At 49.4% G+C, this 15524-nt stretch overlaps 1 pseudogene; it reads left to right on the top strand.

Annotated features, from left to right (window-relative positions):
* The first annotated feature begins 11094 nt into the window (after window positions 1–11094).
* Window positions 11095–15299, top strand: LOC105518996 (annotated as a pseudogene).
* Window positions 15300–15524: the final 225 nt, after the last annotated feature.

The raw sequence follows: 15524 nt of genomic DNA, 5'->3' as shown, positions 1-15524 counted from the left end.
CTGGATGGCCTCACTGCAGGCAAAGCACCAGGACTTCTTACAATACCACCCATAGACCCAAGTGGGACGCTGGTGGCCTTGTGTGGTAAGCTGTGACAGGAATGCACAAGGATCTCCTGGCTTTTTGGCCAGCATCGCCGGCCCAGTGATGTGAGGTGAAGGGATTCTTTGCTCTGACTCAGCTCAATCTCCCTGTGCAAAGGGACTAGGTGGGCTTGCTGTGCTTTTGGAAGAACTAGAAAAATCTGCTTCCTTCACCCACTGGGAGCCATATATTCTCTTTGACTTTTGTTTGCAGGAGTAAAACAAACAGACGCTTGGGGAAAACAAACCAAAAAGGGGGGAAGGGGAGGCTGGTGCTGGCTGGCAACCTTGACTCAGCGCTCGGCAGGAGGTCCATTCCGAACAGAAACCCTCACCCTGCACTTTCCTCACCCAGCCCTGAAATCACAAACAACCCCTTGGCCAGGGTCCTAATGAGCCTCTGACAAACACAGCCCGCCCTTCTGACACAGAAAACACAATTAGACATGCACAAGTGGCCTGTGAAATGCCACGCCGGGCACTTGAGCTCTCCATGAATGCCACCCCCTGTACCCTGGGCCTTCTTGGAAAAAACATCGCTTGGGCTCCTTATGGGTGGTAATGGCTAATAACACAGAGAGAACACCGTGTTTTGGTGTCAGGCCTTTGGCCAGGACGGTGAGAGAGGTGTGTGTGTGTTTAGTGATGGTAGTGGGTGACATCTATTTCCATTTTTCCATCATAAAGGAATTGAAGTCCTATAGCGTGTCAGCAATGTCAATATTTCAGGGTGAAATAAACAAGTGAAATGTGTTAGCATTCACATGAGCTCCAGGAGCCTGTGACGTTAGGAAAGTCACCGACTCCTGGGGCCTCGGTCTTCTCATCTGTAAAATGAGGATAATAATAGAAACCACCTTCCGTTCATGGTGTTTGAGTGAGCTGTCGCAGGTAAAGCACTCAGCCCCAGGCCTGGTACATAGTTAGGACTCATTAAACGTTGGCTATTAGTTTAAAAACAAGTGTTATGCGTTTTAGTCCATTTAAGGAGTCAATTTTGAATATCTGCTTGTAAACTCCCATATGAAGCTGGCTGTGAAAACACAGTCTTTACGCTCACAGAGCTTGAGGACAACCAGGGTGACAAGAAAACCATCCGGGCAGGGTCAGCTCAGTGCTGGCGCGTTTGGCACCAACCAGGAGACAGCTGTGGCTTGCTTCAGGTCTGTTTGTTTCTTCTAATTTTTGTTAGCTTTTTTCCTTTGGTGGTGGAGGAAGGGCGGTTTCTGTAGGCTGCAGACAGCAGGGTATGGATCACTGGTCTGGTCAGGCTTTAATCAAGTGAAATCTGCTCTTCATTTGTTTGTTACTGCTACAAAGCACATGATTTTCAAGGGAGAAGTTGTTAGGATGTTTTTAATTGTGATGATGAAATTCCAGCTCAAGTTAACTTAAGCAAAAGTAAACAAGCAAAATTCCAAATAGGGAGTTTACTTTCTTACATAATTTCAGAGAACAAAGATGGGTATCTTGCTAGCTTCAGTTATAGCTGGACCCAGGTACTCAAATCTCTCTCTTTCTCTGTCTTCTTTCTTCATTGTCTGATAGCTTCAGGCATACATAGTAAATCCTCAGCTCATGATTTCAGAGTAAGAGAGAGCCTCCTCTTGGACCAACAACTGTAGGCAGGGAAATGGGGCACCACAGTTGGCCAGACGTGGGTCACACGCCCCCAAAGCCAAGGGATAAGTTGACCAGTATCTCCACAGGGCCCACAAGGAGCAGATGGGATGCAAGGCTGACAAACTCTATCAGTGAGACTCTGTGGATAGAAAGCATGAGTAGGTGCCAAACATTCCAGGTAAGCAGCAAATGCAGACTTCCTCCTTTCGTCTCACCCAACTGTGCTTAAAATGGCTTGTCTGGCACACTTTGAGGGGTCAGCCTACTTCCTTACATTCAAAAGGTGAAGAATTTCTAATTCTTTGTTCTTGAATCAAACCCAGTGAGTGAAGACTAAGTGTTCCAGATGAGCCAACCACACAGAAGCATGGTGGCAGCTCTGAGATGCCGCCCAGTGAGCCCCAGTAGTCACATCCTGGAGAGTCCCCTCTTCACTGAATAGGACCCATCTGGCAACCAGTAGGACTGCAGAAATGATGTCCAAAGTTAGGCCATAAAAGACATGGTTCCTGCCTTGCTCTCTTTGAATCACTTACTCGGGAGCAGCCAGCTGCCATGTTTGTTGTAAGGACACTCAAGCAGCTCTGTGGAGGAGTCCCTGTGGTGGGAAACTGAGGCCTCCCACCAACAGCTAGCACCAACCTGCCAGGCAGGTGGGTGCACCACCTCAGAGGTAAATCCTCCAGCCCCAGTTGAGCCTCCAATGACACAGCCCCAGCTAACACCCTGACTGCAACCCCATGAAATCCCTGAGCTAGAACCACCCAGCTAAGCCACTCCTGAATTCCTGACCCACTGAAACTATGAAATAATAAATGTTCATTGTCATTTCAAGCCACTAAGTTTTGGCGTCATTTGTTACACAGCAGTAGAAATCTGATACAGGCATACTATGGTCCCTTCCTCCCTTCCCAGGGACAGAGTCCCTTTGGAAAGCTTCCTCGGATCATTTTCAAAGCACTTCTCAATAACTCTCTTAGTTCTTGTTACAAAGTTTCAGTTTCACAAATGGATGCATACTGATATCACAGGCTGCTCCGACCCTCAACAGTGAGTTTGCTAATAAAACAAAATCAGAGACTGGGCGCGGTGGCTCACGTCTGTAATCCCAGCACTTTGGGAGGCCAAGACAGGCAGATCACCTGAGGTCAGGAGTTCAAGACCAGCCTGACCAACATGGAGAAACCTCATCTCTACTAAAAATACAAAATTAGCCAGACATGGTGGCGCATGCCTGTAATCCCAGCTACTTGGGAGGCTGAGGCAGGAGAATCGCTTGAACCCGGGAGGCAGAGGTTGCAGTGAGCCGAGATCATGCTACTGCACTCCAGCCTGGGCAACAGAGTGAAAAAACAAAAAAATCAGGTTTCCACTGCATTTACTTCCCTCTCTCATACTAGGTATGGAGGTAGTTGAAATTCTAACAGGAAGGATGCCTTCAAAATTCTGCCAGTCTCCCTCCTTGTTACTGTGTATGGCGTGTGGTATGACATGCTATCACAGTACTGCAAAGTCATTGATAACATGTGGCAGGGGTGCCCTGGATTCTGAAGCCCCACTAAGTCCTCCAGGCAGTCTTCTGGCTGAAGTAGCGCCTCCCTGGGAGATGAGCTAGAATTCAAGGAAGTCTGATTCTAGGCTGTTTGCGTCAAGCGAGGACTTGGGGAAGAGGTGGCTCCTGAGCACACCCTTCAATGCCCCCCTCCCCTGAGGTGACTGGGACATACCCCACATATACCCCACCTGGGTCCCCTGCTGTTGCAAAGCAGTTTCCCTTCCTGTCCTACAAGCCCTCAGTCACGTAGGTGCCAGCACCTGGGCCCCTCCCACAGAGAGCCTTGTGCTGGGCACCTTTCTGATCCTATGTCATTGCTGGCATGTGCTTTTCTTCCCCTGCCAGGATCCAGATGTTGTCATTCCCCAGAAGCTCAAACTACATCTCCCTGCTCTCCCATCGTTGAACTCCAATCATACAAGCTAGTGCTCCTCAGTGTACCAGCCAGGACTCTGCAAGTGACAGAAAGCCGAGCACACAGACTCCAGCCCATCCTCAGGTCTCTGCTTCCTCCGCGTGCTGGATTTGTTTGGGTTGGTCCCCAGCTGCCCTGTGAGGCAAGGCAGGCCTCGATGCTCACTTGCCATATCAGGTCCCACCTGCCTCTGCAGAAGAATTTTAGGCTCCTCAAGGTCAGGGTCCACTTCTACTCCTCCTAGCAATGAGGGGACTGTAAATAGAAACAGTCCCCTCATCCTGTCTCTGCTCATATAACCTCTGTGACAGAACGCTCACTACTTGTAGAAGTGATTTTTTTTTGTGGAGTTGGTCTCTGCCCCTCTGTGACTGTCACCCATTGGGCCAGTTCTGCCTAACAGCAAAGAACGCTGCTCATCAATCTTCTTCTTTCCCTTTTGCCCATAAGTCACCGATGGATGGACTGGACCCATGGGTAATGTCTATGGATGACGCTGTGTCTTCCTTCCACAGGGCATGGAGCTCCTCCACCCTGCATCAGGCACAAGCCTACTTTTGGGGAAAGTCCCAGCATCTCATTTTCCTTTCCCTAAAATAGCTACTTCCTTTTTGGGGAATGCAGCGTGGTGGGGAGCAATGAAAGGGATGAGGTAAGTTGTCCACAGATGCCTGGTTTGGAGTCATTCCTGGAAAGGTCAGCATTTTCATCAGCCAAACAGGAGGCAGGGCACTTCCGGCTGGTCATTAACCGAGGCAAACAGCGTGGTGGGGAAAGTCAAAGCCACAGCCAACCACAAACAAACAAGTCATGTATCCTCAGTGGAGTTGACTTTCTTCTAAAGGAATGTGTGGTTGTTTGCAGATAATATCAAATCCATTTCACGTCAGATCAGCAGCCAGAGGCTGCTGGGGTCACATTAAATCGTTCTTTTATTTATGGTATTACGGTAATAAATTGTTTCCTTTTCATGGTTGCATGAGCAATCTGAACTTTTATTTTGAGGTATCAGCTGCCCTCAGGGACACCTGCCACAGGTGGGATCTTGGGTCCTGGCCACCATATGTGAGAGAGCAGACCCTGGCTGAGTCACTCAGCTGTGGTTGCATCACCCCCATCCCTGCCCCACTCCTCAGCCCCACGCAGGCCAGCAGGGGAGGCCTCTTCTCCCCCACAGGGTCTCCCTTTCTTCCTCTCATGCTGACCATTGGAAAGAGTGGCTTGCATTTGCCACAGTGCCGAGGGCTCTCAGACTTCACAGCTGAGGAAATGACAAGATTTGTTGGGAGCCACTTAAAATTACCAGTTCCCCAGCTGGTCTCGCTGTCCCTGTGCTGGCGGCCCTGCTGACTTGGGGCCTGGCTAGAGGGAGGTGGGCCTTCTGTGCCTCACCTGGGCCATCCCCACCATGTGGTGAGGTTGGGTTACATCCAGCCAGGAGGCAGCTGGCAGGGCCCCGTGGCTTGTCTGAGGACCCAAGGGGGAACTTATCAGACGACAAGGGGGAGAGGGGACTGAGGGGTGGCATGTAAGAGGGAGGGTGCTAGGAGAGTGTAGATGCTTCCTAAAAGGTCACGGATTCTATTGGAATTCCCAGCCAAACTTCAGGATTGGGACGCACCCTTCTTAGGAGGAGGCTGGAGGCTCAGGCCAGCTTGGCTCATCCCTGGCCTGCAGGCCTTGCTCCTGAGCACAGGGCAGGGGCTGGCCCTGGTTCAGAATGGGATCTGAAGGCTGCCTCGAGAGAATGGGCCTCTGGATCAGGATCACTAGGGTGGGGCCTGGATATTTCCCACAGTCACCAGACGTGTTGCTCAGAGGGAGGTTCCTGGCCAGCAGCTCTGTTGGCATCGCCTGGGAGCTTGTTGAAAATGCAGAATCTTGAGCTCTGCCCAGACTTACTCCATCAGACTGTGCATGGTAAATGATCCCCGCTGACCTGGGCACTGGGGTTTGAGGACCTCGGCCCTGCCAAATCTGAAATCCAGAGCTAGGCCAAAGTATACTTATGGAATCAGGATGCTGAATCTAAGTTAAATGCAGAAGCATCCTTTGAGCAAAAGTGGTGGAGTGGGCTGAATTATGACCCTCTCAAAAGATGTCCATGTCTCAGAAACGCAGAATGTGACCTTATTTGGAAACAAGGTCTTTGCAGATACAATGAAAAATCTTGAGGTGAAATCACCCTGAATTATCCAGGTGGGTCCCAAATCCAATGACAAGTGTCCTTGTAAAAGAAGAGGAGAAGACATAGAGACACAGGCAAGAAGGTCACGTGAAGACAGAGACAGAGATTGGAGTGATGCAGCCACAAGCCAAGAAACACCTGGAGCCACCAGAAGCTGGAGGAGGCAGGAAAGATCCTCCCTTCAAGCTTTTAGAGTGCACACCCCTGCAGAAACCTTGGTTTTGGACTTCTGACTTCCAGAACAGTGAGACATTACTTTCGTGTTGTTGTAAGCCAGCAAGTTCGTGGTAATGAACTTACAGTAACCACAGGAAACTAAAGCAGGTAGCCTTTTCAGACTCTGCAGAGGAAAAAAAAGCATGGCTAAAGTTACCCAAGAAAGATTTGATGAACCCACCAGTCCCCAGTCACAGCAATCTTAGCTTTGTTCCCAGAATTAGCTGACTTCCTCCACCCCATTTCCTTACTCCTTTTTAATGCTCTGTAAAACCCAAAGACAGCTGAGACCTGGTCCTGCATGGCTGGTTGATCACCAGACCGTCAAAAGCTGCCAGCTCCTTCATGCTCCCAAACATGACTGTTTTATTTACTCCTAACTTCACCTTGTTTGGAAATTATTTAAAGCAGTTTCGGTGAAGTGAAACTAAGTCATATTTTAACTGCTTAAGTACCACTTAAAAACAGACTTTATGAGTTCACTTGGATCAAGAAACAGAAGAAGGAAACAAAAGAAAAAAGAAAAAGAAAAGAAAGAAACAAAAGAAAAAAGAATAAAAACAGATGTCAACAAGTCCTTTGGCAAATGATCCCACAATGGCTTCATTTTCTGAGCTTAGATGGCGCTAGATGAGGTTAATTTAAAACGAGGTATCCTAGTACTAGATTCAAATGCACAGAAACTCTGAAGGTTCTGGGATCATTTTCCTTTTAGAAAGTTTTCAGGATTCAAAGATCAAGATTCAGGGCAGTGGTTCTCAACTTTGACTCACACTAGAATCATCTGGGGAGCTTAAAAAGAACAGCCACATTCCAGACCCTCCCCAGATCAGGGAAATCAGAATCTTGTGGGGTAGAGCCCACCCTGGGGCTCCATGGAACCCCCCAGCCAGACCCTGCACCCAACTCCACACTGACTCCCACATGCTGCAGGGTGTACTGTGGTCACGTGCCCAGGGCTGGCCAATCAGATGTGCTCACCCTGAGCTCACCTGTGAAGGGGCAGGCACCATCCGAGATCCATTCTGCCAGGTGTGGTCAGGGCTCCCAGGCAGTGCTGGTGTGGACAGTGGTGGGATAGCTGTGGGCTGGCACCCCATTGTACAGATGAGGACACAGCTCAGAGGGACCCAGAGAGTTGTCCAAAGTCCCATAACTAAGGACTGGCAGAGCTGGGATTTGAATCCAGTCCCTCTGGCTGCAACACCTGCCACCTTTCCTCCCTTGAACCAGCTCCGTGCCTTAATTAGGGGCAGTGTTGGCGGGGCATGGTGGTTCATGCCTGTAATCCCAGCACTTTGGGAGCCCGAAGCGGGCGGATCACCTGAGGTCAGGAGTTCAAGATCAGCCTGGCCAACATGGTGAAACCCCATCTCTACCAAAAATACAAAAATTAGCTGGGTGTGGTGGCAGGCATCTGTAATCCCAGCTACTCAGGAAGCTGAGGCAGGAGAATCGCTTAAACCCAGGAGGTGGAAGGTGCAGTGAGCTGAGATGGTGCCACGGCACCCTAGCCTCAGCGACAAGAGAGAAACTCCGTCTCAAAAAAAAAAGAAAGAAAGAAAGAAAAAAGAAAAAGAAAAAGAATTAGGGGCAGTGTTCTGGACTCTGGCTCTCAGGCCTAGCTCTCTGACTCTCCCTGCGCATCCATGAACAACCAAACACGCCTCCTGCTTTTTTTCAGAGTTAACTTTGTCATTGAAGTATCAGACACATACAGAAAAGATCACAGATCCTAAGTGTGCAGCTCAATAAATTTTGACAAAGCAAACCCACTTATTTGTAATCAGAACCCAGACCAAGAAACAGAACAGGGCCAGCACCCTCGAGACTCTCTCAGGGTCCCTCAACTGGTTCTGCCTGTTTTTGAGCTTTGTAGTAACAGCATGATATAGTGAGAGCACACTCTTTTCGTGTCTGGCTTCTTTGACTCAGCGTGGGTGGGAGTCATCCATGCTGCAGTACGTAGCTGAGGTTTCTCCATCCTTTGTGTTGTCTGGTGTGAAGGGCCATAGCTGGCTTACCTGTTCTATTGTGAATGGGCATTTGATGTTCAAATGGTGCTGCTAGGAATATTCTCTTCTTGTGCCTGTCTTTTGGCACCAGTGTGTACCCAATACTCTCTTAAGAAATGCTTTTTTTTTTTTGCTAAATTGAGCAGAGTTGGTCTCTGTTGCTTACAACCAAGCACCTTGGTTGATGCCATTTATAAGCAATACTATTGTTCCCACTTTACAGAGGAGGAAACTGAGGTTCAGAGAGAGGTTCAGCCACAGGCCAGGCCTTAGTTATAAGGCCATGTCACTAAAGAGTAGCAGAGCCGGGATTTGATCAGAGCTGCCCTCTTAACCACTAGTTAAAGCACACAAGTGCATCTCCGCCCCTTAGACCTGCATCATGCCGTGCAGTGGTTTAACAGGTAATACCCACCCCCTTGATGGAAATGGCTGGGGCGGGGGACTGAGAGCTGCACTGATGGTGCAGTCCTGGGCAGGGCTTGGGATGTCGCCAGTGTGCAGGAGCCCTGAGAGGAGGATCAGTCCCTTTCAAGAGGGCCATGAGGGAGGGGGAAGCCTTCTGGGCTGCCACGGTGCCTGGCATCAGCCCTTCCCAAGGGAGGCTCCTCCCTGAGGGCAGAGGAGCTTCCTTTTGGAGGAGAGGGCAGGCTCCTTGACTGGGCAGAGCGGTGGTCTGGGCATTGCTGAAGCGGCCAGTAGAGACAGGGATCCCAGCCTTGAGATTCACCCTCTGTCTCCCACGGGAATCCTAAGTATGAAAACGATGCTTCTGACTGACCGTCTGGCAGCCTCTGGTGAGGAGCTGTCCCTACCCACTCACCTCTGCAAATAGCAGAACGGCATATGGTGGCAGAAGGAAGGGTCCAGAAGGTAGTTCTTCCGCGGAATGACCCATGTGATGGGCTGGAGTGGGGATCTCCATGACGCACTGGAGTGGGGATCATTTCCTTGCAGGGGAGGAGTGGGTCAGAGGCCGGGCTTGTCACATGGGAGTCCCTCCTGGGGATGGGCCACCGCCGGGTCCCTCTGTAAACAGCATTTGCATCAGATTCACTGCTCCAGAAAGTGGGGATCGGGGTCCCTGAGGCCAAGGAGCAGGCATAGAAGAGGCCAGAGGTGACTGGCAGCATGTTTGACAGGATGCATAAATCTTGTTAAATGGGAGAGAAGCCAAACACGCTGGCTGAGTATGGCAATTTAGTCCTTCCTAGGTCATTCCCTGCAGGGGCTGCAGGCCTCAGTGTGGTTCTGACCTGCAGCAGCTGCAGCAGCATCTAGGAACTTGTTAGACTTACCGGTTTTCAGGTTGCTACTTAATCGGAAATTCTGCAGGTGGGGGCCAGCACTCTGTTTTAATATGCCAAGGGGATTCTGACGCATGCTCAAGTTTGAAAGCCACCAGCATAATGCAATATGAAGAGGCAATCCCATCTCACAGCTGAGGAAACAGAAGGTCTGAGCTAGTTTTACCCCAAGTTACACAATTAATAGGAAAGACTTAACAAAATTAGGTGCAGCTGTGAATAACAGAAATCAAACTCCAGAGCACCATGAACTAAACAAAAACAAAACAACTTTAAAAAAAATTGTTTATTTTTCCTTCATGGTCCAAGATAACTGCTGAAGCTCCAGCCATTGTGTCCACATTCTAGGCAGTAAAAAGGAGGGAAAGGGCTGGGTGCAGCAACTCATGCCTGTAATCCCAACACTTTGGGAGGATGAGGCAGGAGGTCAGGAGTTTGAGACCAGCCTGGCCGACATGGTGAGATCCTATCTCTACAAAAAATACAAAACTAGCTGGGCGTAGTGGCATGCACCTGTAATCCCAGCTACTCAGGAGGCTGAGGCAGGAGAATCGCTGGAACCCAGGAGACACAGGTTGCAGTGAGCAGAGATCGTACCACTGAGCTCCAGACTGGTCGACAGAGTGAGACTCTGTCTCAAAACAAAAACAAAAACAAACAAACAAACAAAACAAGTAAAAGGAGGAAGGTCCCACCCTGTCCCTGTAGGGGACACTTCCTAAAATTGTATATATGGCTTCATCTTACATCTCACTGGCTGCCATTTAGTCAATTGCTTCACCTAGCACAAAGAGAGGCTGGGAGAAGGAAGTCTCGTCCTAAGTGACCATGCACACAGGTAAAACTTTGGGTTCTGCTGCTCTAGAAGAGCCTCGATATTGGAGGACAACCAGGCAGCCTCTGCCGCAAGGGTGTATCTGAGAATCATCCCAGGGCTTCTAATTTCACCATCTGAAGTTATGTTTTTGTTTAAGTGTTGTCTTTATCTTCCTCTTTTAGAAGTCCCACCAAAAGCAAGCCTTCTTGGAAGCCTTCTCCTTCTCCTTTGCTGCTATTTGCTATTGAATATAGAACTTTAAAAATTAAATTAAATACCTAATGTAAGAGAAGCTTGTTCAGAGTCTGGCACATGGAAGGCACTCAGAATGTGGTTGCTACTACGTATTTAACACAGTCCTTCCTAGCGAGGCCCAGCTGGCCCCTGGAAAGTTTGACCTCTTAGACTCTCAATCCCACCGCCACACCCTGCCTGCATGCACAGACTTGCACACAAATCATGGTCGTTTCACTGGACTTTAAGAATAATCAGTGCTGGCTGGGCACAGTGGCTCACTCCTATAATCTCAGCACTCTGGAAGGCTGAGGTTGGTGGATCACTTGAGGTCAGGAGTTCGAGACCAGCCTGGCCAACATGGTGAAACCCTGTCTCCACCAAAAAAACAAACAAACAAAAATTAGCCAAGTGTGGTAGCACATGCCTATAGTCCCTAGCTACTTAGGAGGCTGAGGCAGAAGATCACTTGAACCCGGGAGGCAGAGGTTGCAGTGAACCGAATTTGAGCCACTGTACTCCAGCCTGGTTAACAGAGTAGGACTCTGTCTCAAAAAAAAAAAAAAAAAATAGAAAAGAAAAAAAAAGAAAAGAAAAGAAAAAAGAAAAAAAATCAGTGCTGTTTGATTGGGTCTGGAGAATGCACGCCACAGCTCAGGAAAGCAACTACATTGGGAGAGAAAAGTCATCTCATCGTTTCTTGTACAAGCCTAGAAGTAGGCCTTCAGAACAAAGGTGGGCTCAGCCTGCTGTGATGGGATGTCTATCCTAGTGTTTGTCATTTGAGCTTTTCCTTTGTAGGTGCAGCCTTCCTGGGTTCCAGGGACTTGGTGCCCTTACTTACGGACCACTGGGTGCCGCTCCCGCCTTGTTGCCAGTGTTCAGGTTTGTGGTTGCCCCTGTGTTGCCTAACTGGGTCAGGCTGGATGGAGCCGGGAGGGCTGTTTGCGTTGGCGGCTTTTCCCTGTCGAGTGTCACACACGAATGCAGCCTCCGAAATCCAATTTAACATAAATCTTGCTGTTTGGACCAAGGCAAGTGAGCCTTATTCAAATCCGAAGAGTCTTTTGTTGAGCTGGGAAACAGACAACAGCTGATGCTGTGTTGTTCAGTTGCAACTGCCCTAATTACAGATAAACACTAATTTCACAGGATTTTTTAGAGTGAAGCAAATCTTTTGAAAGAAGTGTCCTCATTTAAAAACTACAGCTCGAGAGGGCTATAAGGGTTCATTTTATTTACTGATAATGTGGACTGCGTCAATTCCTGAATCTCATTTGTTCAACCTCCCAGGGCTATTGTGAGAAGCAAAATGAATTTCAAATGAGGTAACGTTTGTGGAGGTCCCTAATGTAGAGCAAAGCAATCCAACAGCTACAGTAATATTGTGCCTTCAACGCCCTGCACCTTGCAGCTGCGTGCCATTGACAATGACCTCTGAGCGTGAGCTCCAGGGCCTCTCCCCTCACTCCGCGGGCCACTCCCCATGGGTACCTCACCTCCTTCTTCCTCTTTCCTTGAATTTGGCTTCTCAACATTCGCTCTGTGGCTCAAATGTCACCTTGTCGAGGAAAAGGTGTCCAATCAGTACTTGCCGTGGTGCTCTGCCCTGTGTCTTTCTGAGTTCTTAGTCCCATGAGATAATCTGATGCATTGGTTGGCTTGTTTTTATCTCTCTTCTCCATAGGAGCACCAGCTCCATGAGGGCAGAGACCTTGTCTGTCTTGTTCACACCTGCATCTCCTGTGTCCAGAACAGTGTCTTGTGCCTAGTAGAGATGGATATATGTTGATTGAGAGTTTGGCTTGGGGAGCAAAGGAGAAAGTGAACTGTTAAGAAATTAGGGCATTTAACATTATCTAAGAACCTGAAGCAGTACCTGGAGTCCCTGGGGCCCCTGAGTACCTGGAGCAGGTGTGTGGAGTGGTACCCAGAGTCCCTGGAATCTCTAAGTACCTGGAGCAGGTGCATGGAGAGGTACCTGGAGTCCCCGAATCCCTAAGTACCTGGAGTAGGTATGTGGAGCACTACCCAGACTCCCTGGAATTCCTAAGTACCTGGAACAGGTGTGTGGAGTGGTACCTGGAGCAGGTGTGTGGCATGGTACCTGGAGTCCCTGGAATCTCTAAGTACCTGGAGCAGGTGTGTGGCGTGGTACCTGGAGTCCCTGGAATCTCTGAGTACCTGAAGCAGGTGTGTGGCATGTTACCTGGGGTCCCTGGAATCCCTAAGTACCTGGAGCAGGTGTGTGGTGTGGTACCGGGAGTCCCTGGAATCTCTAAGTACCTGGAGCAGGTGTGTGGTGTGGTACCGGGAGTCCCTGGAATCTCTAAGTACCTGGGGCAGGTGTGTGGAGTGGTACCTGGGGCAGGGTGTGGTGTGGTACCGGGAGTCCCTGGAATCTCTAAGTACCTGGAGCAGGTGTGTGGTGTGGTACCGGGAGTCCCTGGAATCTCTAAGTACCTGGGGCAGGTGTGTGGAGTGGTACCTGGGGCAGGTGTGTGGAGTGGTACCTGGAGTCCCAGGATCCCTAAGTACTTGGAGCAGGTGTTATGTGAGAGATTTTGATACCCAAGAAGCTTACAGATTAATATAGTAATTTGCAGTATTCAAATAAGTGCCACTAATGTGTGAGGTGGCAGGTGGTAGGAGCAGAAGGTTATAAATACAGTCGGAGCTGCAGGAGACACACAGTTGTGGACACTGGAGCTATTCTCCTTGGAGAAGGGCATGGAGTTGCACCTCGGTCAGCAGTCTCCTCTGTCACCTCTGGCATTTTGCACCTGCCCTTCCACGGCTGCCACCTGTTGCTGTTGGCTCTGGGCCTTCCCTTTGAGCAGCCATTCCACAGTGGAGGCCCTGGTGCTGCCTCCACTTGGTCACACACTGCATGGCCACAGCTGGTCAGGGTCCAGGCTGGACACAGCACCAAGTGCTCTGCGAGGTCCGTCCTGCAAGACGAGAGCCATCAATGGGCCAGAGGAGGCCATGCAGAGGTGGCACTGGTACTGTGCTTTCATTTTAGTTTAAGATACTCTTTGACTTTTTTGTGTGTGTGTGATGGAGTTTCACTCTTGTTGCCCAGGCTGGAGTGCAATGACACAATCTCAGCTCACCACAATCTCTGCCTCCCAGGTTCAAGTGATTCTCCTGCCTTAGCCTCCCAAGTAGCTGGGATTACAGGCATGCACCACCATGCCCAGCTAATTTTGTATTTTTAATAGAGATGGGGTTTCTCTATGTTGGTCAGGTTGGTTTCAAACTCCCGACCTCAGGTTATCTGCCCAGCTCGGCCTCCCAAAGTGCTGGGATTACAGGTGTGAGCCACTGCACCCAGCTACTCTTGACATTTTTTAAAAGAAGGTTCTCTATCTCATTCTCATCCATATATCCCTTATGAGAGAAGCCAGGAAACCAGTTCTGAGGATGTCAGTCTGGCTAGTAAAACCCTGAGGATTCCATCTTCAAGGGTACCTTGACTGCTGTGTTCAAAGAAAGCTTTGAACAACAAATGTAAAAACCCTGCCAAGCCAAGTCCACCGAGTAGCTCATTAAAATGTATTTACGTTGAGGCTTGTTTTTTTAAGCTTACTTTATCAGAAAAAAAAGAAAAAAAAATTGGATTTAGATACTGAGGAAGTCTTCTTGCACAGAGACGGACGTCCGTTGTCTTAGTTCTGTGATCTCAGTGCTTAGACAGGCCGCTCACCCCGGCAGGGCAGAGTTGTTCTCATGTCCCAGGGGGCCGCTGCAGAAGGATTATAGACTCTCCCCCTCCTGTCATCACCTTGGGCCTTCCCCGCCAGCACCTCCATTCCTGAGGCTCACGTGGGAGAGACAGTGTGGAGAGAAACAGAGAAGAGAACAGGATTTCTTAATCAGCACCAGCAAGAATAGTCTTACAATGAAGTGTGCACCACGGGAGCGCCGCACCGGCTGGTATGGAGGAGCGCCGCCCAGGCTGTCATGGAGGAGCGCCGTACCGGCTGGCGTGGAGGAGCGCCGTACCGGCTGGCACAGAGAAGCGTGGCGATTTCAAGCTGACCCCTGGCTGCAGCAGCCTGGGTCCAGGCGGCGTTCGCCACTTTGGCGACGGCGGCAGAGCTCCCTTGTGGGCCCCCGAGGACGCCTGGGTGGGCACCCACCCTAAATATTTAGAAATGATGGAATTAGGCCAAGCGGGGTGGTTCATGCCTATAATCCTAGCACTTTGGGAGGCCGAGGCAGGTGGATCACGAGGTCAGTAGTTCGAAACCAACCTGACCAACATGGTAAAACCTCGTCCCTACTAAAAATACAAAAATTAGCCGGGCTGTGGCAGGTGCCTGTAATCCCAGCTACTCAGGCAGCTGAGGCAGGAGAATCGCTTGAACCCAGGACGCAGATGTTGCAGTGAGCCAAGATCACACCACTGCACTCCAGCCTAGGGGACAAGAGCAAGACTGTCTCTCCAAAAAAAAAAAAAAAAAGAAATGATGGAATTAGACATAGAAGATGCCACATATGTTTATATAGCATTCTTGGTTTACCTGGACCTCATAGAAAGCAAAACTGACATGAAGTAAACTGTGTCAGATTACCAGAACTCCAGCTCATCTGCCTTGTTGGTATGAGATAGAAGAGGAAGGGTTACAGACTGTGGTGCCCACCCCCATCACTGCTTCCCTCAGCCATAACAGGATAAGGGAGATCTTGAAGGTATCTTGAAAATTGCAAGGTGATCCAGATTTGTAAAAGATGTCTTTTACTTTGGCCATAGCGGAGTCTGATTCTACAATAATCTTTTATAAACTTACTGATGGACTTATGCTGCCAGACCCTCAGAATATTTCTCTTAGAAGATGACATCTATGTTTCCTGATGCTTGTTTTATTCATACAAGATTGGATTTGAGACTCATCAGAGTGCTTCATCTTTTATCTCAGAGATAGTCAGGGTTGACTTAGTGAGGGCTGACTTCCCTATTCCATAAGGTTTTCATTCTGAAGAATAAAACTTCCCCAGGGGCTGGGCGCGGTGGCTCACGCCTGTAATCCAAGCACTTTGGGAGGCCGAGGCAGACGGATCACA

This window comes from Colobus angolensis, unplaced genomic scaffold (genome assembly GCF_000951035.1).
Source record: "Colobus angolensis palliatus isolate OR3802 unplaced genomic scaffold, Cang.pa_1.0 Scaffold335, whole genome shotgun sequence".
Classification (NCBI taxonomy): domain Eukaryota; kingdom Metazoa; phylum Chordata; class Mammalia; order Primates; family Cercopithecidae; genus Colobus; species Colobus angolensis.
This window is presented reverse-complemented; position numbering and strand designations above follow the sequence as displayed.